This window comes from Amphiura filiformis, chromosome 4, assembly GCF_039555335.1.
Source record: "Amphiura filiformis chromosome 4, Afil_fr2py, whole genome shotgun sequence".
Lineage (NCBI taxonomy): Eukaryota > Metazoa > Echinodermata > Ophiuroidea > Amphilepidida > Amphiuridae > Amphiura > Amphiura filiformis.
Window position 1 is genome coordinate 53,532,358 of NC_092631.1, and position 13,091 is coordinate 53,545,448.

The 13,091-nt window shown below is 37.2% G+C and overlaps 1 long non-coding RNA gene across 1 annotated transcript; it reads right to left on the reverse strand.

Annotated features, from left to right (window-relative positions):
* Positions 1-1,267: 1,267 nt before the first annotated feature.
* Positions 1,268-8,812, reverse strand: LOC140149874 (uncharacterized). Its single transcript, XR_011858759.1, has 4 exons — positions 8,712-8,812; positions 4,242-4,660; positions 2,482-2,746; positions 1,268-1,936 (listed from the first exon to the last, which is right to left on the reverse strand). It is a non-coding gene; the product is annotated as an uncharacterized lncRNA (long non-coding RNA).
* Between the last annotated feature and the right edge of the window lie 4,279 nt (positions 8,813-13,091).

Consider the following 13,091-nt stretch of genomic DNA (forward strand, 5'->3'; position numbering starts at 1 on the left):
AATAGGTAATTTCCCGATACCTTAGGGGTGGTGCAATAATTATGTGTACCCCCGGGGAGTGAATTCTCAAAATGGTCTGCCAAAATCGCTTGCCCCCCCCTTTGGCCGTGCCAAAAACCTTTGCCCCCCCCTTCGACGTGCCAAAAACCTTTGCCTCCCCCTTTTGACGTGCCAAAAAGTCTTTGCCCCCCTTTACACATGCCAGATTTTGGGGAACCCGAATTTAAAACCTTAAATTGTCTTAACATATAATGCGAGCGCAGCGAGCAGGCAATTTTGCATATTTGAACGTGTTCGTAACGTTTTCCTACGCCTTTTAGGGCGTAATATAGAAACGGTGCCCAAAATATCTGTGCCAAAATTGCTTGCCCCCCCCCCTTTCGACCTTCCAAAAATCGCTTGACCCCCCCTTTCGACCTGCCAAAAATGCTTGCCCCCCCCCTTTTGGCCTGCCAAAAAACCTTTGCCCCCCCCTATAATTCACCCCCCGGGTACATACATAATTACTGCACCACCCCTTATTTAAAGGTCATTTCTGGTCTATCTCGAGATAGACCAGTATGTGATGCGTCTAAAGTCACGTTACCGTTCGCGAAATCGAGAAGCTTCGAGATAGCCCCCAAGATAGACCATTATGAAATGCACTTTAAATACGATATCGGGAAATAAACTATTTCACATACAGAACTACAACTTAAAGCCGTATTATAACATTTCTTTAAAAATAGATTAGTATTTATTTGCCATAAAATGTTAGCTTTCACTGTCAGATATGTCCCTTTTAATTTTGAGCCGAACAAGTGAGGTAAAGCAAAGAAAATTGGAATTTAGTAATAGCGTCAATGCATGTTACTCCGGCGGTTGTAATACAGTACGATCCTCTGGCGTGTGTGTGTGTCCCGTACGCCGTGTACGTAGTACTGTGTTATGAACAACACATACGCGTTCGACTTATATTTCTATCGTAATAATAAAACGACGGTTCCATCGGTTTATTCAAAATCACAGATTTTGACAAAACTACAGCACCTAAAGTCTTGATTTTTGCAGAGAATCTTTGTTCACTAAAGTACATTACAATCGTGTGAAAACATTTTTTGAGGGCGTTCTTCTCAGCAAATGTTATAATATGGCTTTAAGTGCAATTTTAAGCAATGTTGCACACGTAAATATAATTCAGGATTCCACTTAAATATGTTAAGTATACGCTTTAATTTAAAACCACTTTCATTAAAATCCATAGTCTAATTAAATTATAGAAGGGTAAGTTTAATACGTAGATTTTCAATTGCGATTTTCTACAAATGCGTGTTTTTCGAGATAGACCAGTATGTGATGCGTCCGACGATTTGTATTTCTCTATATCTACCACTAGTCCAATCTTTCGGAGGGTTAAGATAAAAGAAAATCACCACGTGCACTAGACCTACTGCGAATCCAAACCATACTACTACTGATGCTGCTACTCCATAGGATGTTTGATTACCAACCAGAGCAAACCAAAGAGCAAACATCACTGAATTTTCAATGAGCATCAGTACATAGAAAAAGCCGACCCGCTGTCGCACATTCGCTCTAGCAGATTCACGAAAAATATGCACAAAGATAAAGATGCGTACAAACGATTCCGTTATTGCCATACCTATCTTCAGCCATCCGCTTTCAGCTTTGTTTACAAAGAGGCTTTCCACTGTTGTTAGAAGACAATGACAACCGATGACAGGGAATATGATCCATGTGTACTTCGATGCAAAAAATGCCAACGATATCATCCGTGGTGGTATAGTAAACAATGGCCAGAGTACCAAGCAAACTTCTAGAACCCAGACATGGTTGAATTTGTGTATGTTTCTAATGCTGTCTGTAATATAATCATATTTGTATTCATCTCTGGACATCTTCACGAGAGATAGAAGTGAGGTTACTGCTGTAAGAACTAAAAAAAACAATGAAAAGAAAGATAGTTTGGATGCAGTGGCGTAACTAGCGGGGGTGTATATTGTTGATAATTGTGTGTTTCTGCTGCAGCATACAAAAAATACAGGGGAAATACAAGATACCTATATACATACACAATACATATATCGATCTTCAAAACACCAAAAAAAAAAGTCTATCTTTAATATGAAAGGTCAAAATTTTCAATTGATGGGCGACTTTTCATCCCAGCTACATACACTTTTAGTACATAATCATTAGATTTATAAAGTTTACTGGACTGGCAAATATCAAAATATAAAATATTTGTATTATATAGCGAATTTCAAAAAATCTTAATTATTTGATATCAGAAGGACATTCCTCCTATTCAGAATGCAATTCGATATGTCAGATGTGCTCTCATGTCCCACAAAAATACTGTGGAAACGTTGCTATTAGATTTTTTAAAGGCCTTTATTTAAAAAAAAAAGGGGGGGGGGATCTGCCGACATGTTTTATTGCAGCGCGTCACAATTATATTTTCAAAGAGGTTTCCAATACCTGTTAACCAATAGACATTTGAGGTCTGCGTCATAATGTATAATTGTAGAACTAATTGTGGAGCCGCTTCAATCATAGCCTCAATAGGCGAGAGAAAATCAACAGTTCTTCAAAAGATGTCGTGTATTCCTCAAGAATCATCTCGGGCTCATTCTTGTCCGCAGGATCTCTCTCGGACTCACTTTTTTCTACGCCCTCCTTATCATGATGTTCATAATCAAACTCCGTCTTCTGATTCTGCTTCATAAACAACTTGTGAAGAATCCTGGTAAAGGTTAAAAGATATAAAAGATGATAGAATAGTTTTCAGGTGAGCCTTATAATTAACACCTTATTTAAAATGACGGTACATTATGACATGGTCTTTCGGATACTCTGAAAGCGTAGTACGAGGGACGGTCAATATGTTCTCGCAACTATTATTTATCTCCTCTGAAGTATGAACTTTGATGACTGTTACTTATGGTACATACAAGTTTGTACTTTGTCTTTCATAACACACAACAGTTATAATTAGAGTACTTTGAATTGTATAAAGTCATTGTAGTCTAGACAAAATTTCAATAATTCAGCTTTTATAAGGCATTTGTTAGTAAAAGTTGATAACCTTGGTATCTCTACCAATTTGGACCTGCTGAATCAAAAAACAGGTGGTGAGCAAGCATTATTTTGAGTCTATGACCCCAAAAATTACCCCATAGTGTTATACAGGGGTCAAAAATTAAACATGCTCCAATTTCGCTCATTAGCATATTAAATTATTTGTCTGGTCTTAAGGGCTGGGGTATGAACGTTTGGACAGTATTTATTATGGGACATTAGAGCACATCAGACATATCGAATTGCATTCTGAATACGAAGAATGTCATTCTGATATCAAATAATTTTGATTTTTTGAAATTCGCAATTTAATACACATTTTATGGCAAATCATTAAAATTGATATTTTTGATATTTAACAGTACTTGAAGTAACCTTTATAAATCTGATGATTTATACTTAAAGTGTATGTAGGTGGGATGAAAAGCCGACGATCAATTAAAAATTTTGACATTTCGTATTGAAGATATGGATTTTTTTCCCAAAAAACCAAAAAAAATTAGGTCTTTTTGGGAAAAAAAATCCATATCTTCAATATGAAAGGTCAAAATTTTCAATTGACCGTCGGCTTTTCCTCCTGCTACATACACTTTAAGAATATGTCATTAGATTCATATAATTTACTTCGAGGACTGTTATATATCAAAAATTTGAAAAATATCAAATTTTTATAATTTGTCATAAAATTTGTATTATATTGTGATTTTCAAAAATGAAAATTATTTGATATCAGAAAGACATGCTTCGTATTCAGAATGCAATTCGATAGGTCTGAGGTGCTCTCATGTCCCACAAAAAATACTGTCGAAACGCAATAAACGCTCATTTTAGATCCCTTAAGGATTATAAAAATATAAATTCTGTGCATGTACGACCTGCGGTTATGGAGTTATATGGCAAAAAAGGTCGAAGGTCAATTTTTCAAAAATGAAAGTTTAGTTTAAAGCTTTTTTTGCTATTGCGATCAGTCATTCATTATTAAGCTGGGTTGATTTTTTCTGTTTGTGGAAATTTAATTAACCTTATCATGACACAAAACTAAAATATGTTGAACAAGGGATTTTAGAATTAGGATAATTATTGTGGTTCTCTATGAGTTGCAGGATCGAAGCAACTTGCGAGACACAAATGGTGAGGATTTCGTTTCTTATTATACTTACAAGAAGAACATCCCCAGTTGCAAAATCAAGAATATTATGTAAATAATCTTCCATGGATTTTTCAACAAGTTAAAGTTTAATTTCTTTAAGCTGAAGTTTTCCTCAAGTTCCTTCTTGTTGTCGACATACGCCCAAATACTGACATGATTCGATGCTACAAGACCCACTCCAGCAAAACACAGCGTCAGTATTCCCCACCAGGTATTGCCGCTTTGCCAGTATACCACCCCTGCCACAACATCGGAACCAATATCAAAAAGGTGCAACACTAAAGTGACAAGAGTGATTATGCGAGTCAGTTCAAGATTATTTTTATTATCTGTAGCAGATACTGTTCCAGTTGCCTCACTCATTTCTATTTCTTTATTCCACTTTCTAGATGCAGTAGCGTTGGCTTCCTAGTTGCCTAGTAGCTTTTCCTTGGAGTAACAAATGGAAAAATAAGCATTTTGTTGATCATTTACAAGATAATCTCACACTGTGCAATACTACTCTACATTACACTTCAATACTGTATACTCTAAACTGTACTGTACTGTCTTACACTACACTACACTACACTACACTACACTACACTACACTACACTACACTACACTACACTACACTACACTACACTACACTACACTACATTACATTACCCTACACTACAGTACCATGACTATACTAAATAAGCGCAGTGATTTATAGTGGGCTACGCACAGGCATAACCCCTCAAACGCCAGCACACTTTGCAGGAATTCTTTGGTAACAGTGCACATTATAAAAACCATTTAACAACAATCGTGGACTTGCAGCTAAGGCTGCATAGAATACTCATATGTTAACTCAGCCTGATCGAATAAACGTATATCGTATAGCGAATACCGTATACCGTATACTTCTATGTGATCGCAGCCTTAGGAACACACACATGCATACGACAATAAGCCATAACAGCCAGGATCAGCTCTCCGAGGACCATTAACGAAGACAATAGAGAGGTTTGTTATTATATGCGTCTTGATGGTTCAAAACCACTCTCCTGTGACAGACCGAGGTTGCTTACGTACCTAGCCGTATTGAATATTTTCAAAAAAAATTGCCCAGACAAAGCAGAAAATGTAGACAATAATGTCCGAATTACAATATGTGACCGTACAGCACGAATGAGCCGTAAATTCCCTAAATTGTATTCTGAGTTACAGTGTAAAATGTGTACGAAGGTCGTATTCATCGGTAACTTAAGCTGGCGTGACATCTATCTCATTTTGATAGTCAAACACCAATCAATAATCCTATTGTTGAAGTGGATAATATGCTTCTACCTTAGATGGCTATAGAAATTTTAATAGCTCTGGTCTTTGTTTGCTTTGGCTAAATCCTGTACAAGTGGTGGGTTACCAGGCATTGTATTTTGTATAGGTATGTATAACCAACAATTAACAATGAGAGAACTTTCTTAAACCTCGTTGACTTGGGGATGATTTGAAATGACCGCCAATTATGACTGTTTGATATTTATTGCCAGCGATGTGGAAAAAGTGACACATGTAGAAACGAAAAGCTTTCCATGCTTGAGCTTTGCGAGTCAGAAAGTCTTTCTTGCTGTCGGCAACAAATGAACCAAGATATTTAAAGTCCGACACCTCCTTGAGTTGTGTGCCATCCCGAGAAAGGATTGGAGTTGGGTTCTTATCTCCATTAATACACATATATTCTGTCTTCTTGGTATTGAGAAAGAGGCCAACTTTGGCTGAAGCATCTTCTAAAGATGACAGAAGATCTTGGGCATCTTGTGATAACGTAGCTGTTAAGGCTATGTCGTCTGCGTAGTCAAAATCGGTTAGATACTTGTTCTTCTCTGCTCGTCTTATTGGGCATGATATCAATCCCTTTTTCAATAACTCTTCCTATATCTTTATACAAGAGTTAATCAGTGATGAATCCACCCTTTTACAGTAGCGTATACGCGAATTCAACGGAAGATCGCATACACGTTACGCGTGACCAAGTGCAGTCTATGAATGGCCAAGTGGACCAAAAAAACGTGTAACATTATACGTGTAACCTTACACGTGTAAGATGGCATCTTACGCGTGTAAGATTGCATCTTACACGTGTAAGATTGCATCTTATGCGTGTAAGATCGCATCTTATACGTCTTAGAATCTAGCGGGATGCTTAAATTGACGAATCATATATAAAGAACCCATATTTAAACCCCAAACAACCTATCATCTTACGCGTATTCATCTTCGACCAATGAAATCTCACCATACCATTTTTATACGCGTAAGAAATTGCCTCTTAGGGATGGACGGTATTCCGATTTGACTGGTACGACGAGTGTCGAATAATCTCAGCCTCGATATCGATCTGCACCGCGGTAGTTTTCGCAAACGTAATTATTTTACCATCACCTCTTGAAATTTAATTGATATGAGTATTAATTGTGACCGTCCACGGCGAATGAGCCGTAAATTCCTCCCCCGGTCAATTTTGTTTTATTTCGTGTTTAAAAAATAAACATCATAAACTTAAAAAGGGTATATCATTTGACTTCAAACGATATCCAGAAGCGGAGTTATGGTTAGTTAAACTTTGCTCCTTCAACAAAATTATAGCTTTTTTCGTTTCTATGTGTGTCTCTTTTTCCACATTGCTGGCAATAAATATCAAACAGTCATAATTGGCGGTCATTTCAAATCATCCCCAAGTCAACTAGGTTTAAGAAGGTTCTCTCATTGTTAATTGTTGGTACCACTTGAAAAGGATTTAGCAAAAGCAAACAAAGACCAGAGCTATTAAAAGTTCTATAGCCATCTAAGGTAGAAGCTTATTATCCACTTCAATAATAGGATTATTGATTGGTGTTGTGACTATCCAAATAAGACAGATGTCGCGCCAGCTTAAGTGACCGATGAATACGACCTTCGTACACATTTTACACCATAACTCAGAATACAATTTAGGGAATTTACGGGTCGTTTGTGCTGCCGGGTCACAATTGACTCCAGATAACTGATAAGTAGTCAAAAGTGAGATAAATCGGGATGTGACCATGACGGACCAACAGTCGGAACAATTCCTGACAGAGATTCGTCATAAAATACAGGACATTGTAGCACTCAATACAGATTAAGAAAATGCCTGGTTTACGATTTTGGTGACGTGCTCTCATTATCATCGGTACGCCGCCAATAATATCACATATCGTCCATCACTAAAATCCAAATCTTACACGTATAAGAAGTCGTGGGTGTTACAAATCACAAAACGTCTTTACATATTATTGGTTGAAGTTTGTTACGCTTGAGATGATTGGTTGTTTCTGATTTCTTACTCTGTGATTCGTCAATTTAAAAATCCCGCTTCATTCTTACACGTATAAGAAGCAATCTTACGCGTATAAGATGCAATCTTACACGTGTAACCTTACACGTTTATCTTACGCGTTTTTGGGACCACTTGGCCATTCATAGCAGTCTGACTTTTGGAGGGAACACGTCTGTCAAGGAAAGTGGAACTGAGCAGATTAATGCCTGTTCCTGAAGAAAGCGAGTGAATGGTGAAAACAGCACTGTTTTTGAAATTGTCATCAGTGCAAGGATTTTGTACGCAAAGGATATACATATTACACAAGTCCACTGTGGACTTCACTGGACAAGTTTGGATCGGGATATACATTAAGTGCAACAGAACTTTATAACCAAGAAGAAGAAGAAGAAGACTGTCGCATATAATAAGTAAACATAGTAAATCATTAACATTCATTGATTGTATGTATTCATGTTTATATACCAGAACATTGTCCAATCATGCCATACTTTTCATTAAAGATTCACATGTTGTCAACTTATACAAACAGTGTGTTTTGTTTGGCATTCTGAAGTATTCTGAATGGGTAAAAGATGTTTTGACCTTGGATCGCTGCGAGTCGTAAGGGGCTGTGCAATAATTATGAGCCCCCCAGGTAATATTTTCGAACGGCTCGCCAAAAAATTGCTTGCCCCCCCCCCTCTCGGCCTGCCAAAAATCGCTCGGCCCGCCAAAAATTCTTTGCCCCCCCCCCTTACAAATGCCAATTTTTTTGGATCCCAATTTGCAAACCTTTTCTGGTCTAGATATATGTTGCGAGCGCAGCGAGCAGGAAAATTTGCATATTAAAGCGTTTCCGTACTGTTTTCCTAAGCCTTTTTAGAGCGTTTTATTTAATAGGCGCCCATGAATGTGTGCCAAAATCGCTTGTCCCCCTCTCGGCTCGCCAAAAATTGCTTGCCCCTCCCCCCTTTCGGCTCGCCAAAAAATTCTTGCCTCCCCAATTTTACCCTCCCCACAGGGCTCATAATTATTGCACAGCCCCTGACACATTATATACTACACATTTCATGGCGGTTTACTGCGTGTACAAAATGCTTTTTAAAGAGTTCAATACCTTCAAAGTTCATCACGATAGAATTTAACGACTAAAAATAATCTGTGATACTTACTGTAAAAGATCGGGATTCGGTGCACTGTACGATAGTGTAACAACTGTCATTGTATCGGTGTAATACTGTTGCATAAAAAACACACAGAAGTCACACAATTTGGAGTTCATCTGACGCGCATATAGCACATGTATCATTTAACTCATAATCTTTTGAATCCTTCCCATTGTGACCGTTATGGTCGCTTGATTTCAAAGTATTGTCGTAGTTTATCAAAACAAAAATAGTTCATGGCCGTCTTTTACACTTAAGGGTATACGAGGTATCGTTGGTCGAAGCGAATTTCATTATCTGAATCAATATATTATTGAAAAATAACACTTAAGTGTTTTGAAAAAGTTACAAATTCTACAAATCATATACTTTGAAAACTTGCTTGATTTATTGTTGTTAATGAGTTATGTACGTTTTACAAAAGAGTTGTTGTTTCAGCCCTCTTTACATCATAACTCAAGAGCCACAGGACCTGCAAAAGTATATCTGTGATATTTGAATTCTTCTACACGCTCGCTATGAATTGAGCAATGCAATTTTTGCTAAAGCTCAATACTATTCGCAAGATGCTGTGAACTACTTTTTTCTGCTGCTTCGACCAACAATACATCGTATAACCTTAATACACAGCCAGACGTCACTGAACAATGTTTTGTTATAGAGGCTTACAAATAATGAACTGCAGGTGTCCTAGTGTCCTAAAGCATGTCTTGCAATTCTATACAGATACACTTATACTGATAATTTCATTTACAAATGACAGAATATTATTGAATATCGACGAAAACTGATTTTGTGTTTATTTGTGTTTATTCTTAAAAGGCATGTATATTCTTTATCACCATCATTCTGCCGCTGCTGCTACGTACATGACGTATGGTGTAGCATACTGGACAAATACAGTAAGCCAAATAATTAAGGTACCAGTTATGTTCACCCCATGTATATCCTAAACAAAGACAGATATGTCATAATTGGAAACTGCAGCCAATAGCTACATCTGTTAGCTTGAATTTAAGACCTCATTTGTTGAAATTGTTCAAGAAATAAACACACGACGATCCAGAAACTCAAGGCAGATGCCAATTTGAAAATTGCAGTTTGCTCCATATGATGCCCTATTGATTTGTACACAACGCGTTCGCGAACAAGCGAACCGCGCCGTGCTTCCATTGATTAGCACGTTAAAACTAGCGTCGTGCTTTCATTGAGTAGAACACAAAAGTGCAACTTTTGATTTCGTTTCTTCATTAGGTTTTAGATCACTGGCTTTAATTCTCAACCAATTTTAACAAATAAGGTCTTAAATCAGAGTTAAAGAGTACAGGTATTGGCTGCTTGTTTTAATCTTACATATTTGTCTTTATTTAGGATATACAGGGGTGAACACAACTGTTTTTGGCTTACTGTAGTTCACTAATGGCACAGATATAATGTTTGATATGATGAATAATCATAGGTATAATAGAACTAAGTGAAATTGTTTAATATGAGTTCAGATATTTAGGTTGAAAAATGCAATTTTGTGTGATTTCTACTCATCAACGCTTAAATGTAGCTCAGGGTTTGCCAATATACTTTGGACATTAATAGTAAAAAGACGAACCATCTTCTTTAAACACTCTACTACCAGATAGATCAATATCTGCCAGCATTTTAAGTGATAATGAACCTCGCATAAAAACTGCCGCCAAAGAAAGGATATTATTAGGTCACCAATTCATTATTTCATACACAAATCAGAACAAAAATACAGATTTTACAGATTTTCAATACAGATCGTTTCAACCAATATGGGAATCCACTATTTTTTTACAAAATATTCGGTAATTTCTATTACAAATTCTTTAATTAGTATACAATTCCTAAGAAAGCTCAATTTGTGTAGAGAAGTTAAAACTACAAACAACATAACCAATAGCAATGGTATTCATAGCTAAAACAATTCAACTTGCCCGGTATAGATCATTCTGTGACACTTGTAGTTGTGCGCACTGTTAGGACCTTTTCAAAGACATAATTTAGCTAAAAATAAATTTATAAATTATAAAATATTTAGTGATCAAAATTGTTTAAACTGTATAAGGAAAGTCCTTTATGGCGGGTCATATATTCAAATTTGTTCGATCTGGCTGGAAATTTAGACATAACGTTCATATCATTACAAAAAGATTCTTCAAAATCATTTCTGTGTCATCCTGGGTCAGTTTGACATAGTTGCAGACTCAGGAAATTTGGCGGTTAAGGTCGATTCGGGGTCATCTGGGTCAAATTGTCATATATTGCAGGTTAATGAAATTTGGTAGGAACGACCCCCGAAACGAGATAAAAAGTGCCAAGGTCGTTTCGGGGTCATCCAGGGTCAATCGCCATAGCATGTTGCAGTTCCCACCAAATTGTATGAACCTATCTGTCGCAATTTGACGCCGGATGAGGCATTTTAATAATGTAGATTCGGTTATGGGCAATTACAAAATATCGATCCCATGATTTCTACACAGCATAGGCTATTCATACTGCAGTTACTGTCCGTTTTCCTATACACAATACACAGTGCTCTCACCATTGGCGCGTGACCCCTAAAAATGATGTACGTTGGAAGAATGGGCACGTGCCTAGTTAACATCACTGTGTGAAAAATAACCAGCCAATATTTTAGCTATTCTCCAAACTTCTAGCAAATATATTTCTCTAACATGACCTAAAATTACAGCTAGGTTAGATGTTCAGAAATAGTCGCACTTTTGTAAAATATGAGTGAGGGCAAGGCATAGCTAGCCAACTCCCCGTGTTAATTGAATGGAGATTTGACCGAAAATATTGGTATCGGACTGCTCACTTCTGAAGGATGCCACAAAAAAACGGTACAAGCTACATCTTTTAAGACTATTCTAAATAGGTTAAAACTATTCTAAATAGGTTCTAGAAAATATAGTTTTGTAACATGTCCTAAATTTTTAGCTAATTTAGATGTTTGGAGAGGGTCGCACTTTTGTGTTTTAGGAAAGATATGTAAACGACAGATAACACCAAAAATATGAAGAAATTATTTCCAAACCGTGTTAAGTCAACAATCATTATGTTGCTCATTTTGAAGAATGCTGGTTAACAAAAAGCAGGTCTTTGTCTCATTTCGTAAACAAAGCTACACATACCATTGTTTCCTTTCGTTTCCTTTATAATCGGTTAACCAACTGAAGCTATAATACCAGCTTTATTGCGATGTCGCACATTGAAAACAGACACTTGTGCCCAACCAGAGAAGATCTGATTTATTCAGTTGAGCTGCTTCAATGAGTGTTATCTTGGTTTAATAGCTTTTAATGGGGTTTAAGTCCTGCAAAGGTCGAGATGAATTCTACTGTAGACATGACTGCATCATGTAATAGTTTTAAACAACACCTTTATGAAGCCTTATGGCTTGCGATAACAGTATTTGGTCAAAATATAACTGCGGTCAGTGCTACATTCAGGTCATTTGAATTTCTCTATCTTCGCCTTGTCCGTGCGGCCACCAATCTTTAGGAGGGTTCAGATAAAAGAAAATCGCCGCGAACACTACACCTAATGCAAACCCACACCATACTACTACTGATGATGCTACCCCATAGGTAGTTTGATTACCAACCAAAGCAAACCAAAGAGCAAACATCACTGAATTTTCAATTAGCATCAGTATGTAGAAAACATAAAGCCGCTGTAGCAAATTCTTGTCACACTCAGGTAGGTGCACAAAGATAAAGATGCGTACAAATGATTCCATTGATCCCATTCCTATTTTTACCCATCCATCGGTTTTATCTTTATTTGCAAAGTAGCTCTCGACTGTTGTCAGAAAGCAATGACACCCTATCACAGGAAAGACAATCCATGTGTACTTCGATGCAAAAAATGCCAACGATATCATTCTTGGTGGTATAGTGAACAATGGCCAAAGAACCAAGCAAACTTCCAGAACCCAGACATGGTTGAATTTCTCTTTCTCCTTGCCTGTCCGTGTAATGTAATCAAATTTGTATTCATCTCTGGAAACCTTCACGAGAGATAGAAGTGAGGATACAGCTGTAAGAACTAAAATGAGAAAAACGAAATGAAAAGTATTACGTAAGTCACGTCTCTGTTCTTAGATATATGGTTCTAAATGTATCAATTACGTTTTTTACGACGTTACGGTCTATGACGTAAACAGAGGCTGAAACTGAACGAGACAAATACGGACAGGCAGGCAGATTGCCATTTAGCAACAATCAGGGACTTGTAATTAAGACCCTATACATACTAGAATAAGACATCACAGCCAGGATCAGCTCCCCATGTTCTCATATACGGGTAACCGAGACCAGCAGATAAGTATTTCCCGTAAAGTTCACCATACTGCAGTTACTG